Genomic DNA, 23,901 nt, shown 5'->3' on the forward strand with positions numbered 1-23,901 from the left:
GTGCAAAAGCTCTTAAGTTTAATTATGTTTCCATTATTTATTTCTGCTTTTGTTCCCTTTCCCTTAGGAGACAGATCCAAAAAAACTATTGCTACAATTTATGTCAAAGAGTGTTCTGCCTTTGTTCTCTTCTAGGAGTTTTTATGATTTCCACTCTTACATTTGGGTCTTTAATCCATTTTGAATTTATTTTTGTATATGATGTGAGAAAATATTCTAATTTTATTCTTTTACATGTAGTTTTCCAGTTTTCCCAGCACCACTTATTGAAGAGACTTGTGTTTCTTTCTCTCTGTTTTTTGTGTATCTATTGTGGATTTTTTGATTCGTGTTTAACTTGGGGTTCATATATGTTGAACTAAAACTATATCTACTCATTTTAAACTGATAGTCATTTAAGTTAAAATGCATTCTAAAAGAGCTACATTTTTTTACTCCTCCCCCACATTTTGTGTTTTTGATGTCATATTTTACATCATCATGTTTATCCCTTAACTGTTTGTTTTAGTTATAATTGATTTTACAATTTTTCTCTTTTAATCTTCATACTATCTTATTTCAGTAGTTAATCCACTGCCTTTATTATACTTTGCCTTTACTAGCAGGATTTTTTCCATTCCTATAAATTCTTTCTTATTTATTTATTATTTATTTGTTTATTTATGGCTGCATTGGGTCTTTATTGCTGTGAGCGGGCTGTCTCTAGTTGTGGCGAGTGGGGGCTACTCTTTGTTGTGGTGCATGGGCTTCTCATTGCGGTGGCTTCTTTTGTTGCAGAGTGCAGGCTGTAGGTGCACGGACTTCAGTAGTTGTGGCATGCGGGCTCAGTAGTTGTGGCTCACAGGCTCTAGAGCTCAGGTTCAGTAGTTGTGGCGCATGGGCTTAGTTGCTCTGCGGCATGTGGGATCTTCCTGGACCAGGGCTTGAACCCATGTCCCCTGCATTGGCAGGCAGATTCCTAACCACTACACCACCAGGGAATCCCCATTCCTTATAAATTCTTACTTCTTGTTGTAGCTTTTACTTTTCCGCTTAGAGAAGACCTTTTAACATTTCTTTCAGGATTGGTTTAGTATTGATGAACTCTTTTAGTTTTTGCTTATCTGAGAAGTTCTTTATCTCTCCTTCATTTCTGAATGATAATCTTGCTGGTTAGAGTGTCCTAAGTTGTAGGGTTTTTCTTTCAGCACTTCAGTTATATCATGTCACTCCCTTCTGGCCTGCAAATTTTCTGCAGAAATATCAGCTAATAACCTTATGGGGGTTCCCTTGTATGTGACTCTTTGTTATTCTCTTGCTGCCTAATTTAGAATTCTCTCTTTAATTTTTGCCATTTTAATTATGATATGTCTTTGTGTTGATCTTTTTGGGTTCATCTTGTTTGGGGCTCTGTGCTTTCTTTACCTGCGTATCTGTTTCCTTCTTCAGTTTCAGAATGTTTTCAGCCATAATTTCATCAAATACATTTTCCACCCTTTTTTCTCTCTCTTCTCCTTCTGGGACCCCTATAATGTGAATGTTAATACACTTGATATTGTTCCAGAGGTCCCTTACACTGTTCTCATTTTTTAAATTTGTTTTTCTTTTTACTGTTCTGATTGGGTGATTTCCATTATTCTATCTTCCGGAGATAACTTATGTGTTCTTCTGTATCAGCTAGTCTACTGTTAATTCCTTCTAATGTGTTTTTCATTAAAGTTGTTTTATTCTTCAGCTGTGACTGGTTCTTTTTTATGTTTTCTAGTTCCTTTAAAATTCTCACTGTGTTCATCTCTTCTTTCCTCTAGTTCAGTTAGCATTCTTATTACTAGTGCTTGAACTCTTTATTTGGTAAATTATTTACCTCTGTTTTATTAGTTACTTTTTTTCATGGTTTTTTATTGTTTTTCATTTTGAACAAATTCCTCTGTCGTCTCATTTTGCTTAAGTTTCTCTGTCTCTATGAAATTAGGTTAAACAGTTACCTATACAGGTCTTGAATGAGTGAGCTTGTGTGGGAATCTCTGTATGCAGTCTTTGTGTGCCTAGTGGTTTGGTGGGAGAGATGGATCTGAAGTGAACGTGGGTCACGTCTTCCCTCAGGGAGTTCTGGCAGTTATCACCTTGCTGGGAGGCAGGGCTGGAGATAGAGGGGCTAGATCCAGAGCTAGGTGTGAGCAGGGCTTCTCCTATGCTCAGTGACTGTCACCACCCTATCAGGGGTGGGGTCATGTCCCAAGGTACTGAGGCAGAAGCCATGAGGGTCAAGTCTGAGCTGGTTTCTTTCCCTCCAAGTCTGAGCTCTTCTCCCTCCCAGCAATGGCATGTTTGCTCCAGAGAGGAGCAGCACTGGAGTAAGAGGAGCTGGAGTGAATGCCCAGTGCAGGCCAGGGAACTCGCTGATGTGAACCCCACACACCACTCAGAGCTTGAGACACTTCCTGATCTGCAGCCTCCATGAGCACCAGTAAAGGCCTCCCTTGTCCCATTCAGATGCAGTGCCAGGTCTGGGCTGGCTGTGCCCCACCCCCAGCTGTACACTCTCCTCAGCAGATGCAGCCTTCACCCTAGTGGGGAGCTGCACCTGAGCTAGAGGTGTCTGAGGCAGCACTCAGTGTCAGTCAGACAAAGACACAAAATCAATTCAATTGAGGATGAATAATCTTTTCAACAAATGTTGCTGAAGCATTTTGGATATCAACAGTGGGAAAAATGTCTCATCCTAGACCTCACATCTTATACAAAAATTAACTCAAAATAGATAGTAGATTTATATGTAAAGTATAGAAGTATAGAATGTTTTGAAGATACCCTAGGAAAAAATTGGGAGATCTAGGCTTGGTGAAGAGTTCTTAAACATGACAGCAGAAGCACAATCCATTAAAAAATAGCTAAATTGGAGTTCATTAAAATTTTAAACTTTTTCTCTGTGAAAGTCATATTTAAGAGAATGAAAAAACATATAACAGACTAGTAGAAAATACTTTCAAACCACATATCTGATAAAGAACTCACATATAGAACATATGAAGAATCCTCAAAACTCAACAGTAGGGCTTCCCTGGTGGCGCAGTGGTTGAGAGTCCGCCTGCCGATGCAGGAGACACGGGTTTGTGCCCTGGTCCGGGAAGATCCCACATGCCATGGCTGCTGAGCCTGCGCGTCCGGAGCCTGTGCTCCGCAACGGGAGAGGCCACAACAGTGAGAGGCCCGCGTACCGTGAACAAACAAACAAAAAAAACTCAACAGTAAAAAATTAAATATGATCAAAGAAAGTGAAGAGATATATCTTATTTATTGAATAAGGTATGCAAATAGCAAATAAGCTCATGTAAAGATGGCCAACATCAGTCACCATTAAGGCAACGCAAATTAAGACCATAACAAGACAACACCATTCCCTACTAGAATCATTACAAAAAAAATTTTAGTAAAAAAGCCAAAGCCTTCAAGGATGTGGGGAAATTAAGTCTCTCTTTCATTGCTGGAGTGAATTTAAACTGGTAAAGCTACTCTGGAAAGTGGTTGAGTAGTTTCATTAAAAAAAAAAAAAACTAAACTAAATGTAAAATTATATGCACCAGCAAGTGTACGCCTAGACATCTGTCCCAGAGAAGTGGAAGTAAAAGCTATGTCCACACAAATACCTATGCATAATTCAATTGTTTATGGAAGTTTTATTATAATAGCCAAAAAATGAAAGAAAATAAAACCCAAAATGTCCTTCGATTGGTTAATGGTTCAACAAACAGTGGTATGTCCATACCATGGAATACTACTAAAAAATAAAAAGTAACTACTATTGGTATATGCAACAACTTAGATGTATCGTAAGGAAATTATGAGGAGTGAAAAAGGCCAATCCCAATAGTTACATAGTGTATGATTCCATTTGAATAACATTCTTCAGAAGAAAAATATTATAGGTAGCTTACTGGTTGCCCAGGGTCAATGAGAGAGAGAGGCTGTTATAAATATAAATTGAGAAACTGATTTTAAAATTTATATGAAAATTTAAAGAACTTATAATAGCCAAAACCATATTTTAAAAGGATAACAGTGATACAAGACTTTATAATGTGTGGCATCAAAGCAACTATGATCAAGACAGTGCAATATTGGCATAAGGGCATATAAAGAGTTTAATTGCAACAGAAGAGTACAGAAATAAACCACTGTCATACTGATAATTCATTTTCAAGGCAGGAAGTAAAACAATAGAATGGGGAATGCAAAGACTTGCCAATAAATATTTCTGGCAAAACTAGATAGTCATAGGGCGGCAAAAATGAAACCTCAAGTGCTACTATACAGAAAAATTAATTTGAGATGAATCATGACACCTAGATGTTAAAGTTAAAACTTTAAAAGAATTATAAGAGAATGTCTTTGTTACCTTGAGAGAGGTAAATATTTCTCAGTCAGGACAAAGAAAATAGTAATCATAAAAAAAAAAGAAATTAGCTTCATGAAATTTTTTCTTATCAAATGATATTATACTATTAAAAATGAGTAGGCAAGCCACATATTGAGAAAAAATACTAGCAAAACATATATTTGACAAAGTTCTTGTAACTAATATATAAAAATGGTTTAAACTACATAATTAAAAAACAAAGAAAGCAATAAAAATGTTCACAAGACCTATATATATGCATCACCAAGAAAGCTATTCAAATGGTAATTATGAAGCATATGAAAAAACTACTCAAGATGCTAACATCTTTCACAAAAATTAATTCAAAATAGGTTATAGGCCTAAATATAAATGCAAAACTAGAAAGTTTCTAGAAGATAAAAGAGAAAATATAGGTGACCTTTTGTTTGGTGATGTTGCTTTTAGAAACAACACAAAAGCACAATCCATAAAAGAAAAGATTGATAAGTGGGACTTTATTAAAATTAGCATCTTCTGCTCTATAAAAGACACTGTCAAGGAGAAGACAGACCCAGGGAGAAAAGGTTTCTGAATCACATATCTGACAAAGTACTTGTAGCTGGAATATACGATTAACACATAGAACTCAACAATAACAGACACTTCCCAGTTTAAAAGTAGGCAGAAGATCTGAACAGACACTTTAGTAATGAAGTTAAACAGATGGAAATGAAGCATATGAAAATATGCTGAACATCATATGGCATTAGGGAAATACAACTCAAGACAGCAATGAAATACCACCACACATCTAAAACGGCTGAAGTTCTAAAAGCTGACAATGCAAAGTTCTGGTGAGGATGTAGAACAAGAAGAGCCCTCATTCACTGCTGGTAGGAAGGCAAAATGGTACAACCACTTTGGAATATGTTTTATCAGTTTCTTACAAAACTAAACAAAACTTATGACATGATCCAGCAACCATGCTCCAAGGTATGTACTCATATCAGTTGAAAACTTACATCCACACAAAAACCTGCACATGAATGTTAATAGCAGCTTTATTCATAATTTCCAAAACTTGGAAGCAACTAATAGTTCCTTCAATAGGTGAATGAATAAACAAGCTATTATGCATCCATATGAAGGAATATTATTCAGTGATAAAAAGAAATAAGCGCTCAAGCCATGAAAAGACAAGGAGAAACCTTAAATGCATATTGCTAAGTGGAAGAAGCCCATCTCAAAAGTCTACATACTGTGTAATTAAAATATTACATTCTGGAAAAGGCCAAACTCTGAAGACAGTGTAAACATCAGTGGTTTCCAGGGATGGGACCAGGGGAGGAAAAGAGAGATAAATAGTTGTATCACAGGGGAATTTTAGAGCAGGGAAATTATTCTGTATGATACTGTAATGGTGAATACATGTCATTACATTATACATTTGTCAAAACCCATACTATGTACCTCCCAACAAAGAAAAGCTCAGGACCAGATAGCTTCACCAGAGAATTCTGCCACACATTTAAAGAATTAACACCAATCTTCCCAAGACTCTCTGAGACAATTGAAGAGGAGAGAACACTTCAAGCTCATTCTATGAGGTCAGCACTACCCTGATACCAAAGTCAAAGACACTACTAGAAAAGAGAACTACAGAACTGCAATATTCCTGATCAATAATGATGCAAAAATCCTCAACAAAATAATAGCAAACTGATTTCAATAACATATTAAAATGATTATGTACCCTTACCAAGTAGATTTATTTCTGGAATGAAAGGATGGTTCAGCATACAAAAATCAATAAATGTAATACACTATATGAACAGAAGGAAGGACAAAAACTATAATCTCAATGCAGAAAAAAATTTGATAAAATTAAACTTTCATAATAAAAACATTCAACAATATAGGAGAGAAACTTCCTCAAAATAATAATGATCATTTATGAAAAGCTCACAGCTAACATCAGAGCTTAATTAAAAAAAAAATCATACACTTAATGTTATGACTCCACAAATCTGCACCCTCGTATTTATCCAAGAGAACCCAAAATATATGTCCATAAAAAGAATTACACATAAATGCTCATAGCAACTTTATTCAAAATGGTCAGAAACTGAAAGCAACCTATATGGCCACTAACAGGAAAATCCGTAAACTCTACTCAACATTTAAAATTGAATGAACTGTGTGTGTGTGTGTATATATATATATATATATATATATATATATATATATATATGTATGTATGTAAAAACTGTACATGAAGCTAGCAGACATCATGCTGAGAAAATGAAGCTGGGCTTAAGAAGTACATATTGTATTTTTCTAATTATGTGAAATTTTAGAATAATCTAAAGTAATCTATTATGACAAAAATCAGAAGACTTCTGGAGGTGGTCGCTGGAAGTTGTATGGAGGAAGCTTTTGAGGATGATAAATAACTGCATAAATTTGTGAAAACTCATTAATTTGTATATTGAATATATGTGCATTGGACTGTGTAAATTTTACCTCAGAACTGTTAAAAATTATTATCATTGTCTAATTAGTAGTTGTAGGTGTACTTTTCACAGTTGTGTGAGTTACCTATTCTTTTTTTTTTTTTGCTGTGAACATTTTAATATGTTAATGTACAACTTCGTAAACACATTCATGACTACACACTATTCCATTGTACTATTGTGATGGACACAGATTGTTTTTAATTTCTCCCCATTCTAAAACATTGTGATGACAATACATCTTTATGTGCTTTGTGATTATCTTTATGGGATAAGTTCAAAAAATGAATTTAAAATTTTGATATGTAATGGCTATTGCATTGATTCTGTAAAGCACTTTGGGTAGTATGAACATTTTAAGTGTTAAATCTTCTAATTCATGAACACAGGATGTATTTCCATTTATTTGTATCTAATCTCTTTCAATGTTTTGTAGGTTTCAGTGTACAAGAGTTTTACCTCATTAGTCAAGTTTATTTCTAAGAAGTTTATTCTTTTTTAAAAAAATTATTTATTTATTTATTTATGGCTTTGTTGAGTCTTCATTGTTGTGCACGGGTTTTCTCTAGTTGTGGCAAGTGGGGGCTACTCTTCATTGTGGTGCACGAGCTTCTCATTGCGGTGGCTTCTCTTGTTGCAGAGCATAGGCTCTAGGCACGTGGGCTTCAGTAGTTGTGGCTCACGGGCTCTAGAGTGCAGGCTCAGAAGTTGTGGTGCATGGGCTTACTTGCTCTGTAGCATGTGGGATCTTCTCGGACCGGGGATCAAACCTGTGTCCCCTGATTGTCAGGTGGATTCTTAACCACTACGCCACCAGAGAAGTCCCAAGAAGTTTATTCTTTTGATGATATGGGAACTGAAATTGTTTTCTCAATTTCCTCTGTGGATAGTTTGTTATTAATGTATAGAAATATGACTAATTTTTATATGTTGATTTTGTACCGTGCAAGTTTACTGAATTTATTAGTTCTAACAGTTTTTGTGGTGCCTTTAGCATTTTCTACATGTAAGAATGTATCATCTACAAAGAGAGAGAACTTCTCTTCCTTCCTGATTTGGATTACTTTTCTTCTTGTCTAATTGTTCTGGCTAGGACTTCCGGTAACATGTTGAATAGAAGTGGCAAGAGGGGGTCTCTTTGTCTTGTTTCTGATCTTGGAGGAAAAAATTTTAGTTTTTCACCATTGAGTATGATGTTAGCTGTGAATTTTTCATGTATGACCTTTATTATGTTGAGGTAAATTCTGCCCCTCAGAAAGTATTTACTAATGTATGTTCCTTTTCATACTGATGATGCACACCAAAGATACAAGTTCTGAAATATTTACTTCCAGCCTCTATTGTGTGAGTCAGAAATAAACTTCTATCTTAACTCCCTGTTATCTCCAATATCTTTTACCACAGTCAATGGTAATTCCTTACTAACACACAACCTAAGCCAGCATATATGCCTTGCTATAACTCTTTCGTCTGTGTTTTTTCATTGTTAGTTTCTGATTTATAACAAATTGAATCCATTATACATATACATATATCCCCATATCTCCTCCCTCTTGAGTCTCCCTCCCACCCACCATATCCCACCCTTCTAGGTGGTCACAAAGCACTGAACTGACCTCCCTGTCCTATGCGGCTGCTTCCCACTAGCTATCTATTTGACATTTGGTAGTGTATATATGTCCATGCCACTCTCTCACTTCGTCCCAGCTTACCATTCCTACTCCCCGTATCCTCAAGTCCGTTCTCTACATCTGCGTCTTTATTCCTATCCTGTCCCTAGGTTCATCAGAACCATTTTTTTTCATTTTAGATTCCACATATATGTATTTGCATATGGTATTTGTTTTTCTCTTTCTGACTTAATTCTCTCTGTATGACAGACTCTAGGTCCATCCACCTCACTACAAATAACTCAATTTCGATTTTTTTATGGCTGAGAAATATTCCATTCATATATGTGCAGCATCTTCTTTATGCATTCATCTGTCGATGGATACTTAGGTGGCTTCCATGTGCTGGCTATTGTAAATAGAGCTGCAATGAACACTGTGGTACATGAATCTTTTTTTTTGTTTTCTGCAGTACATGGGCCTCTCACTGTTGTGGCCTCTACCATTGCAGAGCACAGGTTCCAGATGTGCAGCCTCAGTGGCCATGGCTCACGGGCCCAGCCGCTCCGTGGCATGTGGAATCTTCCCAGACTGGGGCACGAACCTGTGTCCCCTGCATCAGCAGGCGGACTCTCAACCACTGTGCCACCAGGGAAGCCCAACTCTTTTTGAATTGTGGTTTTCTCATGGTATATGCCCAGTAGTGGTATTGCTGGGTCATATGGTAGTTCTATTTTTAGTTTTTTAAGGAACCTCCATACTGTTCTTCATAGTGGCTGTATCAATTTACATTCCTACCAACAGTGCAAGAGGGTTCCCTTTTCTCCACACCCTCTCCAGCATTTATTGTTTGTAGATTTTTTGATGATGGCCATTTTGACTGGTGTGAAGTGATACCTCACTGTGGTTTTGATTTGCATTTCTCTAATGATTAGTAATGTTGAGCATCCTTTCATGTGTTTGTTGGCAATCTGTATGTCTTCTTTGGAGAAATGTCTGTTTAGGTCTTTTGCTCATTTTTGGATTGGGTTGCTTGTTTTTTTGATATTGAGCTGCATGAGCTGCTTGTAGATTTTGGAGATTATTCCTTTCTCAGTTGCTTCATTTGCAAATATTTTCTCCCATTCTGAGGGTTGTCATTTCGTCTTGCTTTTGGTTTCCTTTGCTGTGCAAAAGCTTTTAAGTTTCATTGGGTCCCATTTGTTTTTGTTTTTATTTCCATTTCTCTAGGAGGTGGGTAAAAAGGATCTTGCTGTGATTTATGTCATAGAGTGTTCTGCCTATGTTTTCCTCTAGGACTTTTATAGTGTGTGGCCTTACATTTAGATCTTTAATCCATTTAGAGTTTATTTTTGTGTATGGTGTTAGGCAGTGTTCTAATTTCATTCTTTTACAAGTAGCTGTCCAGTTTTCCAAACACTACTTATTGAAGAGGCTGTCTTCACTGCATATTCTTACCTTCTTTATCAAAAATAAGGTGACCATATGTGGGTGGGTTTACCTCTGGGCTTTCTATCCTGTTCCATTGATGTATCTTTCTGTTTTTGTGCCAGTACCATACTGTCTTGATTACTGTAGCTTTGTACTATAGTCTGAAGTCTAGGAGCCTGATTCCTCCAGCTCCATTTTTCTTTCTCAAGATTGCTTTGGCTATTCGGGGTCTTTAGTGTTTCCATACAAGTTGTGAAATGTTTTGTTCTAGTTTTGTGAAAAATGCCATTGGTAGTTTGATAGGGATTGTGTTGAATCCGCAGATTGATTTGGGTAGTAGAGTCATTTTCATAATGTTGATTCTTCCAATCCAAGAACATGGTATATCTCTCCAAATTTATATCATCTTTAATTTCTTTCATCAGTGTCTTATAGTTTTCTGCATACAGGTCTTTTGTCTTCTTACGTAGGTTTGTTCATAGGTATTTTATTATTTTTGTTACAGTGGTAAATGGGAGTGTTCCTTTAATTTCTTGTTCAGATTTTTCTGTATTAGTGTGTAGGAATTCAAGAGATTGCTGTGCATTAATTTTGTATCCTGCTACTTTACCAAATTCATTATTGATTAGTTCTAGTAGTTTTCTGGTAGCATCTTTAGGATTCTCTATGTATAGTATCATGCCATCTGCAAATAGTGGCATCTTTACTTCTTCTTTTCCGATTTGGATTCCTTTTATTCGTTTTTCTTCTCTGATTGCTGTGGCTAATACTTCCAAACTGTGTTGAACAATAGTGGTGAAAGTGGACAACCTTGTCTTGTTCCTGATCTTAGAGGAAATGGTTTCAGGTTTTCACCATTGAGGACAAAGTTGGCTGTGGGTTTGTCATATATGGCCTTCATTATGTTGAGGTAAGTTCCCTCTGTGCCTACTTTCTGGAGGTTTTTACCATAAATGGGTGTTGAATTTTCTCGAAAGCTTTTTCTGCATCTATTGAGATGATCGTATGGTTTTTCTCCTTCAGTTTGTTAATATGGTTTATCACATTTATTGATTTGCATATATTGAAGAATCCTTGCGTTCCTGGGATAAACCGCATTTGGTCATGGGGTATGATCCTTTTAATGTGCTTTTGGATTCTGTTTACTAGTATTTTGTTGAAGGTTTTTGCATCTATGTTCATCAGTGATATTGGCCTGTAGTTTTCTTTCTTTGTGACATCTTTGTCTGGTTTTGGTATCAGGGTGTTGGTGGCCTCACAGAAGGAATTTGGGAGTGTTCCTCCCTCTGCTATATTTTTGAAGAGTGTTCCTCCCTCTGCTATATTTTTGAAGAGTTTGAGAAGGATAGTTGTTAGCTCTTCTCTAAATGTTGGATAGAATTCACCTGTGAAGGCGTCTGGTCCTGGCCTTTTGTTTGTTGGAAGATTTTAAATTACAGTCTTAATTTCAGTGCTTGTGATTGGTCTGTTTATATTTTCTATTTCTTCCTGGTTCAGTCTCGGAAGGTTGTGCTTTTCTAAGAATCTGTCCATTTCTTCCAATTTGTCCATTTTATTGGCATATAGTTGCTTGCAGTAATCTCTCATGATCCTTTGTATTTCTGCAGTGTCCACTGTTACTTCTCCTTTTTCATTTCTAATTCTATTGATTTGAGTCTTCTCCCTTTTTTTCTTGATGAGCCTGGCTAATGGTTTATCAATTTTGTTTATCTTCTCAAACAACCAGCGTTTAGTTTTATTGATCTTTGCTATCGTTTCCTTCATTTCTTTTTCATTTATTTCTGATCTGATCTTTATGATTTCCTTCCTTGTGGTAATTTGGGGTTTTTGTTCTTCTTTCTCTAATTGCTTTAGGTATAAGGTTAGGTTGTTTATTTGAGTTGTTTCTTGTTTCTTGAGGTAGGATTTTATTGCTATATACTTCCCTTTTAAAACTGTTTTTGCTTCATCCCATAGGTTTTGCCTCATCATGTTTTCATTGTCATTTGTTTCTAAGTATTTTTTGACTTCCTCTGGTTTCTTCAGTGATCTCTTGGTTATTTAGTAGTGTATTGTTAGCCTCCATGTGTTTGTAATTTTTACAGATTTTTTCCTGTAATTGATACCTACTCTGATAGCATTGTGGTTGGTAAAGATACTTGATATGATTCCAATTTTCCGAAATTTACCAAGGCTTGATTTGTGTCCCAAGATATGATCTATCCTGGAGAATGTTCCATGAGCACTTGAGAAGAAAGTGTATTCTGTTCTTTTGGAACGGAATGTCTTATAAATATCAATTAAGTCCATCTTCTTTAATGTGTCATTTAAAGCTTGTATTTCCTTATGTATTTTCATTTTGAATGACCTGTCCATTGGTGAAAGTCGGGTGTGAACGTCCCTACTATGATTGTGTTACTGTCCATTTCCTCTTTTATGGCTGTTAGCATTTGTCTCATTTATTGAGATGTTCCATGTTGGGTGCATAAATATTTACAATTGTTATATCTTCTTCTTGGATTGATCCCTTGATCATTATGTAGTGTACTTCTTTGTCTCTTGTAATCGTCTTTATTTTAAGTCTGTTTTGTCTCATATGAGAATTGCTACTCCAGCTTTCTTTTGATTTCCATTTGCATGGAATATCTTTTTCCACCCCCTCACTTTCAGTCTGTGTGTGTCCCTAGGTCTGAAGTTGGTCTCTTGTAAACAGCATATATATGGGTCTTGTTTTTGTATCTATTCAGCCAGTCTATATCTTTTGGTTGGAGCATTTAATCCGTTTACATTTAAGGTAATTATTGATATGTATGTTCCTAGTACGATTTTTAAAATTGTTTTGGGTTTATTTTTGTAGGTCTTTTCCTGCCTAGAGAAGTTCCTTTAGCATTTGTTGTAAAGCTGGTTTGGTGGTGCTTAATTCTCTTAACTTTTGATTGTCTGTATAGGTTTTAATATCTCCATCACATCTGTATGAGATCCTTGCTGGGTAAAGTAATCTTGGTTGTGTGTTTTTCCCTTCAGTGTAAATATGTCCTGCCACTCCTTTCTGGCTTGCAGAGTTTCTGCTGAAAGATAAGCTTTACACCTTATGGGGATTTCCTTGTATGTTATTTTTTGTTTTCCCTTGCTGCTTTTAATGTTTCTTCTTTGTATTTAATTTTTGATAGTTTGATTATTATGTGTCTTGGCATGTTTCTCTTTGGTTTTATCCTGTATGGGACTCCGTGCTTCCTGGACTTGACTATTTCCTTTGTCATGTTAGGGAAGTTTTCAACTATAATCTCTTCAAATATTTTCTCAGTCCCTTTCTTTTTCTCTTCTTTTTCTGGGACCCCTATAGTTCGAATGTTGGTGCATTTAATATTGTCCCAGAGGTCTCTGAGACTGTCCTCAATTCTTTTCATTCTTTTTTCTTTATTCTGCTCTGTGGTAGTTATTTCCAGTATTTTATCTTCCAGATCACTTATCCGTTCTTCTCCCACAGTTATTCTGCTATTGATTCCTTCTAGAGAATTTTTAGTTTCATTTTTTTGTGTTGTTCATCATTGTTTGCTCTTTAGTTCTTCTAGGTCCTTGTTAAACGTTTCTTGTATTTCTCCAATCTATTTCCAAAATTTTGACATCTTTACTATCATTACTCTGAATTCTTTTTCAGGTAGACTGCCTATTTTGTCTTCACTTGTTAGGTCTGGTGGGTTTTTACCTTGCTCCTTCATCTTCTGTGTGTTTCTCTGTCTTCTCATTTTGCTTAACTTAATGTGTTTTGGTCTCCTTTTCACAGGGTGCAGGTTTGTAGTTCCTGTTGTTTTTTGTATCTGCTCCCAGTGGGTAAAGTTGTTTCATTTGTTTGTGTAGGCTTCCTGTTGGAGGGGACTGGTGCCTGTGTTCTGGTGGATGAAGCTGGATCTTGTCTTTTTGTGCAGGAGCGTGTCCGGTCGTGTGTTTTGGGGTGCCTGTGACCTTATCATTATTTTAGGCAGCCTCTCTGCTAATGGGTGGGGTTGTGTTCCTGTCTTACTAGTTGTTTGGCATAGGGTGTCCAGCACTGCAGCTTGCTGGTCGTTGAGTGGAGCTGGGTCTTAGCATTGAGATGAAGATCTCTGGGAGAGCTTTTGCCATTCGATATTATGTGCAGCTCGGAGGTCTCTGGTGGACCAATGTCCTGAACTCAGCTCTCCTACCTCAGAGGCATAGGACTGACACCCAGTCGGAGCACCAAGACCCTGTCAGCCACATGTCTCAGAAGAAAAGGGAGAAAAAAATAATAAATAAAATAAAATAAAATAAAGTTATTAAGTTAAAAAATATTAAAAATAAGAAAATTAAAAAGCAGTAAAAAAAGAAGGATGGGCTTCCCTGGTGGCGCAGTGGTTGAGAGTCCGCCTGCCGATGCAGGGGACACGGGTTCGTGCCCCGGTCCGGGAAGATCCCACATGCCGCGGAGCAGCTGGGCCCGTGAGCCATGGCCGCTGAGCCTGCACATCTGGAGCCTGTGCTCCGCAACGGGAGAGGCCACAACAGTGAGAGGCCCGCGTACCACAAAAAAAAAAAAAAAAAAAAAAAGAAGGAAAGGAAGAAGAGAGCAACCAAACAAAAAAACACATCCACCATTGATAAGAAGCACTAAAAACTATAGTTAAAAAAAAAAAAGAAAAAGTAAACGGACAGAACTCTAGGACACATGTAAAAGCAAATGTATACAGAGAAAATCACACAAAGAAGCATACACATACTCACAAAAAGAGCAAAAGGAAAAAATATATATATGTTAAATAAAAGGAAGAGAACAACCAAATCAATAAACAAATTTACCAATGATAATAAACTCTAAATACTAAACTAAGTTAAACATAAAACCAGAAACAAATTAAATGCAGAAAGCAAACCCCCAAGTCTACAGTTGCTCCCAAAGTCCACCGCCTCAATTTTGGGATGATTTGTTGTCTATTCAGGTATGCCACAGATGCGGGGTACATCAAGTTGACTGTGGAGATTTAAACCGCTGCTCCTGAGGCTGTTGGGAGAAATTTCCCTTTCTCTTCTTTGTTCTCACAGTTCCCGGGGTTCAGCTTGGGATCTGGCTCCACCTCTGCATGTAGGTCGCCTGAGCGTGTCTTTTCCGTGCCCAAACAGGACGTTAAAGGCTCAGCTGATTAGGGCCTCTGGCTCATTCAGGCCGGGGGGGAGGGAAGGGTACGGAGTGTGGGGCGAGCCTGCGGTGGCAGAGGCCAGCATGCCATTGCACCAGCCTGAGGCACGCCGTGTTTTCTCCTGGGGAAGCTGTCCCTGGATCACGGGACCTTGGCAGTGGCGGGCTGCGCAGGCTCCCAGGAAGGGAGGTGTGGAGAGTGACTTGTGCTTGCACACAGGCTTCTTGGTGGCTGCAGCAGCAGCCTTAGCATTTCATGCCCGTCTCTGGTGTCTGCACTGATAGCTGTGGCTTGCGCCCGTCTTTGGAGCTCATTTAAGTGGTGCTGTGAATCCCCTCTCCTCATGCATCTCGAAACAATGGTCTCTTGCCTGTTCGGCAGGTCCACACTTTTTCCCAGACTCCCTCCCAGCTAGCCGTGGCACTCTAGCCCCCTTCAGGCTGTGTTCACACCACCAACCCCAGTCCTCTCCCTGGGATCCGACCTCCGAAGCCCAAGCCTCAGCTCTCAGCCCCCACCTGTCCTGGCGCGTGAGCAGACAAGCTTCTCAGTCTGGTGAGTGCTGGTCGGTACCGGTCCTCTGTGCGGGAATCTCTCCACTTTGCCCTCTGCACCCCTATTGCTGTGCTCTCCTCCATGGGTCCGAAGCTTCCCCCCCGCACGATCCTCCCTCTCTGCCATGCAGGGCCTCCCTAGTGTGTGGAAACTTTTTCTCCTTCACAGCTCCCTCCCAGAGGTGCAGGTCCCATCCGTATTCTTTTGTCTCTGTTTTTTCTTTTTCCCTACCGAGGTACGTGGGGAGTTTCTTGCCTTTTGGGAAGTCTGAGGTCTTCTGCCAGTGTTCAGTAGGTGTTCTGTAGGAGTTGTTCCATGTGTAAATGTATTTCTGATGTATTTGTGGGGAGGAAGGTGATCTCCACGTCTTACTTCTCCACCATCTTGAAGGTCTCCTGAGTACCTATTCTTGAACTAATTTATGTATATTTTGTCCTTGAGGAATTCCTCAATGTATAGAACATAATGAAAGCTAGTTTTCTCATTTTTGAGAAAGTGATGTACATACATGGAAAGAGGGAAGACTTGAATATGCTCTGTGCTGTGAGATTAGATTTGGAGAGATCAGTATGTACTCATTTAATTATATAGAGTTGTGTAGATATATATGTATATACATATATATATATATATATAGAGAGAGAGAGAGAGAGAGAGAGAGAGAGAGAAATATATATATAGATTGACAAATAGATGTAAATAACACATAGAAAAATATATAAATTTGTATTTCTTATCTGTTTACTGAGAGAGCATAGAAGCAATGACACATCATTAGCATTGAACATACTCAGCTCCCAGATCTTGATTTCTAAATTCCATGCTCCAGATGTTACCAGGGTTACTTAAAGATATGCCTGATTCTATGGTTGGGACAGGAAAAGTATAAAATGAACCCAGAATTTATTTCTGTTTCAGAAAGTAAGAAATTGCTCAAATCTCATTGGGAACCACTTTAAGGTGATCCCAGTTCCCAAATCTGGAGCAAAACATACCTCAAAATTAATTGTGATCTTAAAAGTGGTAACATGAATAAAATAAAAAATATACTGATATATATACACATTACTGAATTAATGAATAATTAAATAACTGAATTAATGAGTGAATAAATGAATGATAAGGGAAGTTCTTTACTAAATATAGCTCTTCAATTCTAAATATAGGAAAAAATATGAAGTTAGAAAATCACCAATGAATGCTGAAACTCATAGGTAAAATGATGATAAGCATGAGGATATTTATGTAGTCTTAAAGTAGCTCCACATAAATTTCTTTTCTTTTTTTTTTTTTAATAAATTTATTTATTTATTTATTTTTGGCTGTGTTGGGTCTTCGTTTCTGTGCGAGGGCTTTCTCTACTTGTGGCGAGCGGGGGCTGCTCTTCATCGCGGTGCACGGGCCTCTCACTGTTGCGGCCTTCTCTTGTTGCGGAGCACAGGCTCCAGTCGCGCAGGCTCAGTAGCTGCGGCGCACGGGCTTAGTTGCTCCGTGACATGTGGGATCTTCCCAGACCACGGCTCGAACCCGTGTCCCCTCCATTGGCAGGCAGATTCTCAACCACTGCGCCACCAGGGAAGCCCCTGATTTCTTATTAATTATAAGAAGCAATAGTAAATTTTCAGGGAGAAATCCCAGCAGTCATCACCTTAACCATATGTTTTAGACTACCATTATCAATTTTCTTCTAGGCTACCATTATCCTCATGTGTATCTTATAAATGATGTTCTGATAAAGGTAAAACAGCACGTTTGTGGTATTCTTCCACAAAGTGCACAACCTAGCCTAATCATGAGGAGACATTCAACAAACCCTAACTAAGTATATTCTACAAAATAACTACACTTTCCAAAATGTCAAGGTCAAAAACATAAAGAAAGTTTGAGGAAGTATTCCAGAGTAAAACAGAGTAAAGAGGTATGGCAATAAATGCAATGTGTGATCCTGAATCAAACTTAAGGCAGAAAAAAATAAATAGTTCTAAAGGACAATATGGGAAAAATTGACAAAATTTGAATATGGGCTCTGGGGTAGATACTATTAGCAGTATGCTATTAAATGGAAACTCTGAAATAGAAGCCCTAAATCTTAGTGTTTGTCAATTTCCATGGACTGTATATTGCCACAATGGCTGATTTCAAGCTACCAAGACTTTAACAAAGAGCTTGAAAAATTCCTAAAAATGTAACAAACATCCAGCTCCATCGCACCATTAGAATACTGTTTTCTCAATTTAAAATTTATTGACTTTCATAACCATACTATCATTGTATAAAAGAAAGTCCTTTTTTCCTTAGAAAAACCTATTAAAGTACTTATGAATAAAGGGAAAATGTCCCAAAGTTACTTTCAAGTGGTACAGAAAAAAAGTAAGGTGTCTCTATGTGTGATTTTACAGAGATAACAATAAAACAGATGGAGAAAATATAAAGGATTTGTGACTCTGGGTATAGAATATCTGGAGGTTTCTTGTACTATTCTTGTAATTTTTGTAAGTTTGAATATATATTTAACATATGTATACAAAATATATATACACAGAACTGTGTATTATATAAATCATATACATTATATAATTGATAATTAAATATGTATTTTAAAGTAGGTGATATAAAAGAAACTGTAGATGGGGTGCTTCTTTAGAAAATATGGTCAAGGAAGAACTTTCTGATACAATGACATTTTAGTCAAAGTATGAATGATGAGAAAGCCAGTCACACCAAAATCTATGCTATATGCAAATATCTCAATAAAGCTGGGGAAAATAAATTTTAAAAATGAAAAAAATCTAGTGCAAGATTTTAGGCCAATAAAGCAAATAAGAAAAAGGCATTCGAACTGTACAAAATGGAGAACACTGGAGGAAGCATGGGTTTGTGTATTGGGAAGAGAACCTCTTTATATGGTAGCTCAGGTAAAAATTAATAAGGAGATAGACGTTTTATATGTTTTCATGCATTTTAGATTTTTTTTGTTTTATGTATAGATTGTAAGCACATTGACAACATGGATTGAAAGCAAATATGTTTACCCTTTATCACCTATCTCAGTACCATGCTGAGAAAAATAGATTTAATAAACAGCTGTTGGCTTATTGCTTGTTGTTTTTAATTTCAGCTTAAATCGGGTCACCTGTCCATGAAAATGTTACATCTTTTGGAATATGGATAAAATAGGTCAAATTTCAGTTGGACTAATACTGTTTTTCAGCATTTCTTAATTCTGATGAGTGTAAATAGTGTCTTCTGAGGTGAGTATGACATGTGAGTAAACTTAATTGCATTACTGCATCATCTGATACTAGTTTATAGCTGAGTAGTCATTAGGTCAGAATAACGATGGCATTATGTGCCATCATGGGAAGTTTGCTCTTTATTTATAGAGAGAGGGAAAGAGAGTAGCCTTTGAAGCATCATCTTTGGATTGCATAAACAAGTTACTTGAACTTTACTTGTGCTACATTTTAGTTATTTCGTAAAACAGTTTTTTTGTTTGTAATTATTGGTAGATGTTTCTTGTCTTTAAAATATTCATTACATGTGCTTTGACAAGAAAGAGTGAGTGAGAAATATAGTCTAATATTTCTAACAAGCTCACCTTAAGAATTAATAAGCCAATAAGCATGAGCTCTCATTTTGGGGTCACAATCTTGGTGAAATGGACCAGTGTACAACAGGTTCCTGCTAGTCATGAAAGAAGCAGTGGGGAAAAAAAATCTGTAAAAAGGTTGGACACTGGCCACTGACTAGGGCAGCAGAAGTGGGCATCTCAGTTTTCCTATGATATTTTGAAACATGGCTGCTCTCCAGAATGTCTTTTTAAATTAAATTCTTAAATCAGGATTCTTATAGTCAAGCCATGCTCTGGGGGCATTCAAAACTGCTGCAACCAACTGTAACTATTCTAAGGAAGGAATCCTAGACTTTGCAAAGAGTGCCTGGAGACCAGTTTGAATACTCTGAGGAATGGGCAATTTCTGACACTACATTTTTTTGTCACTCACTGCGCCCTAAAAAATACATCTTTCTTTTGAGCATTATATTAAGATTTTTTAAGCCGGTATCTCTACTGGAGTGTGGTGTGAAGAAATCCTACCCCTTAGTCTATGAACATACCCACTGGCTATTTGGAACAAATGTTATAATACTGTTTCACATGTAAACTAACAGATGGAGGCCATATAGATGATTTTATTTGTAGAATTTCTCTTTCATTCTGTCAGTATATCACTACCAAATAAAGTGGTTGATTTTCAATTCACAAATATAATTTTTCAAATCATGTTTTATTAAAATCCTAGATAAATGAAGTAAACATATTTTCCCATTACTAAAGTGAGGCTCAATAAGTTGAAAAATTTCGTAAGATTTCATAGTTGCTAACTTCAGAGTTAAAACTGCCTCAAATCTTTTGATATCTAGTCTTGTGTGCTTTTCAATAATTTAAAAATTGAGTTTTTCCTCTTTAAGTCATTAATACTTCTGTAATTTATTCTTGTGTGTAGTAGGAAGTAAAACCCTATTATTCCTTAACAGTCATGTTTACCATCATCATTGTTTGAAATATCCGTAGTTTTCCAGTGATTTCCATGTGACTTTTGCCATATTTTGAGTTCCCATGTTGCTATTGGATATGCTTCCAGGCTATTTTTATTCTGTTCTTTTGACTAAGGGTTACAACCCCTGTGCTAATGGCACACGGTTTTAATTACTATAGCTTTATAGCAATACTTACTAATAGTAGGATAGTCTTAGTCCTTATTCGTCAACAAGTTGACTGTGGCTACTCTCAGATATTTATTTTATCCTTATGCAGTTTAGAATCCATTAGGCAAGTTCCATAAACCTCTTGTTGAGATTTTTTTAATGAAATTACATTAAATTTAGAGATTAACTTAGAAAGAGTTGGCTCTTACATTGGTGTCACAATGAACATGACATAGCATTTTCAATTAATAAGCACATTCATTTTCCAAGTAAGTTTTCCATGATATGTAACAGACTGATCTCTCATTTCTACTTCAGTAATGGTAATGGTAGTAACAAATGCATAGGGGTTTTCTTGAAATAAACCCAACAGCTGTAATTTGGCTTTCTTAGAGAATAAACAGCTTACTTTCTCAAATTAACAAGAATCAATTGCTGTTCTTGGTTATTTGAACTTAGTTCCCCAGTCTTTCTAAAACTTAGTAATAATTATTAAAATGGGACATATTTTTCCCTGAATATCTGGACTTTATCTTTTCCAAATTAAAATATATTTTATGGTATTGATATTTTAACTTCAAAATAGTCCACAGTTTTTATACACAAATGTGGGTGTAGATATGTACATACATATACACTTGCCATTACACATTTAAGAGCACTTATTACTTAGGAAAACACAAATTATTGAAAAAATGCAATATATACTTCCAGAGAGTCCTTTGACATTAAAGTGATTGTCTTTTGTGCTCTATACCATCTTTTCTATAGATTTGTCACATAGATTGTTTCATTATGATATTACCAACTTGAGACTCCTGTAGATAATTCTAGTTCCAAGCATTGCAAAAGAAAGCAAACCATCCTTCAATTACACTATACTCTTTTCTTTAAGGGATACTCTTAATTGTTTTTGAATTGTTTTTTTTGTATGCTTTTGATGTTTAGATTACTGTTATATTTATTATCTTCTTTAATCAATAAAAAATGATATGAGGCCTTATTCCAATTGCACAAATAAAAAATTAGGGGCTTAAAGATTGAGTAATTAGCCCAAGGCAAAACAGCTAATAAGTGGAAGAGACTAGAAAACTCTGTTATGTTTGACACCAAAATCAATATTATTAAGTACTTTTGTATACCATTCCAAGAATAATGAGGGAAAAATAATCTGAAAAAACTAATGGTTATATGTTGATTATGCACTTACTGATTTCAGAGACTATTTGAAGTTGAAATTGACATTTTTGTTGCTTGCATGAGCACATGTTCATTGACACTGAAAGACCCTGACAAAACTTGAGGCTCTCAGGGCCATCCATCACTATTCATGCATTTCTTAAACCAAAATTCACATGTGTGGGAGAGAGCAACTATCCCAGCAGACAAGTAAAAACTTATTAAACCAGAAATATTTAAAACTAATAACCTCGATATGAGTAATATACTTGAATGTCTGAGTTAAGTGTGCTTTGGAGCATTTTGATTATTATGTTTTTCTATAGAGAAGGAAGACTTGAAAAAGTATATTTCATTAGTTATGGAACATACTGTGAGTAGGTAGACTTAAAGGTCATAAGTTCTCACATAAGAAGAATCAATCAATTTAATTCTAGAGTGAAGTAAGGATGGAATAATTTCAATTATTCCTGAAGAACTAGAAGTAATTACCAAAACTAATTACATTGGTCTGGCCTGAGGTTAACAGCTGGCAAAGAGTGACACTTGGCTCTCTGCAAAAGAAAAGCCATTATAAATGTTTGCTTGAACTCACTGTGAATGGATTTTATAAAAATCAAATTTAAGTTAATATGCACAGAGTTCTGAGTAAACACTTCAATGGATAATATGTGAAATTTTAGGATCAGGGTATTGGGTGTGTTATGGATTGGTAGCAAACAAAATCATACGCTCAGAGTAAAAGGTTAACTTTCCAAGTTAATTTTCTCAAGGTACAAGTTCTTATCAGATGTGAAGTGGCAGCTTAGGGTAGAAGCAGATGCAGCAATTTTCAGCATAACTTATCTTGGTCCCCACAGTCCCTCACAAAAGGAACACGGATGCTGGTGACATGGATTGTGCAAGGTAAGATCAATTCTTGCTATCAAACTGCCCCTTTTGATTCAGGTCTTGAGTCATCAACAGAAATAACTTACACCAACAAGTGAAACACTTCTGTTTAAGGAAATTTTTATTAACCTTGCGCTCTCTCTGTTCTTGGATCAAATTCAGCATCAGAAAGGGAATGTACTTTCCTAAAGGAAGACCGTAGGCTTTCCTTGAGCAATATTTCTAATCCCAGCCTTCTGGTGTTCTGACGAAGTCCATTCCCCGCCCCACTGGCTGATTTAATGGTCTTTTATCTTTTATCTGGAGATTGTCTGAAAGACAACTGGGTGACACATGGCACTGTTAGCTAAACAAAGCAGAAAAATTAAACATTTTTTTATTTCAAAAAGGCCTACTGATGTTTTAAATTGATATCTATGTTTACTTAGAATTTTTATTGTGTTCTAATACGAATGCTTTTTAGTCTAATTGTTTGAGTGCCAGTTCTCTCTTTATCTACTAACCTTGATGGACCACATAGTTTCTGTGATAGATCTTAATGAAAAGTTCAAAGAATACAGGTACAGTGTTGAGACTGGCTGCTTCTAACTGTAATGAAGACCATAAAGAAAGAAAATTATAAGTTCACTGTTTTTTAAATTCCCAGCTCATGGCACCATTATCATTAGTCCTCAAAAGACTTTAACTCAAAGATTTCAGATTAGCACAAGAAAAAATCATGTACAAAGTCTATTTCTGTGGGTTATTGAATTACAATACAGATTGATTGCATAGCCTCACCATGTTTCTTAAGTGAAAGATATAGGGATAAAAATAGGACTCTGAAAAATAAGATGGTGCTATTTGGGAGGATTTGGAGGTACTCTGAGTGCCTTGCTTAGTCTCCCTTGCTAATATTCCAGTTTTTTTAGCAGCTTTATTCAGATTTACTTCACATACCATACAATCTACCTAATCAAAATATACAATTTGATGTGAATATTCAACAATGATATGTGCAAAATCACCACAGTCAGTTTTAGAACATTTCCATCTCCTCAAAAAGAAACCATGTATGAGGTATCTGAAGTAGTCAAACTATTAGAAAATAGACAGGTTTTGCATGGGGAAGAGGAAGGGGGAAGAGACAGTTGTTTTCTAATGGATATCAGTGAATATAGAATTTCAGTTTTACAAGATGAGAAAGTTTTAGAGATCTGTTGCACAACATAGTGCATATAGTTAACACTGCTGTACTATACATTTAAAATGGTTAAAGTGGTAAATTTTTGTGTTATATGTTTCTTACCACAGTAAAAAAAGAAACCATGTACCCTTTAGCTATTACCCCTCTATTCACCCATCTCCCCAAGCCTTAAGCAACCACTAGTCTACTTTCTGTGTCTATAGGCTTGTCTATTGTGGACATTTAATATAGAAGGAATCATATAATATGTGATATTTTGTAACTGGATTTTTTCAATTAGCATAATGTTTTGAAGGTTCATCTATGTGGTAGCATGTATCAGTACTTAATTCCTTTTAAT

General features: G+C 36.4%; 1 protein-coding gene across 9 annotated transcripts in view; it reads left to right on the top strand.

Annotated features, from left to right (window-relative positions):
- Positions 1-23,901, top strand: part of DMD (dystrophin) — a 2,843,071-nt gene that overhangs the window by 119,499 nt on the left and 2,699,671 nt on the right. For all 9 annotated transcript variants that reach the window (XM_079909736.1, XM_079909735.1, XM_079909718.1 and 6 more), the window contains exons 6-7: positions 18,717-18,849; positions 22,345-22,390. The gene's annotated coding sequence lies outside the window, so the exon portion shown is untranslated. The remainder of the gene's footprint in view (positions 1-18,716; positions 18,850-22,344; positions 22,391-23,901) is intronic.

This window comes from Stenella coeruleoalba, assembly GCF_951394435.1.
Source record: "Stenella coeruleoalba genome assembly, chromosome: X".
Taxonomy (NCBI): Eukaryota; Metazoa; Chordata; class Mammalia; order Artiodactyla; family Delphinidae; genus Stenella; species Stenella coeruleoalba.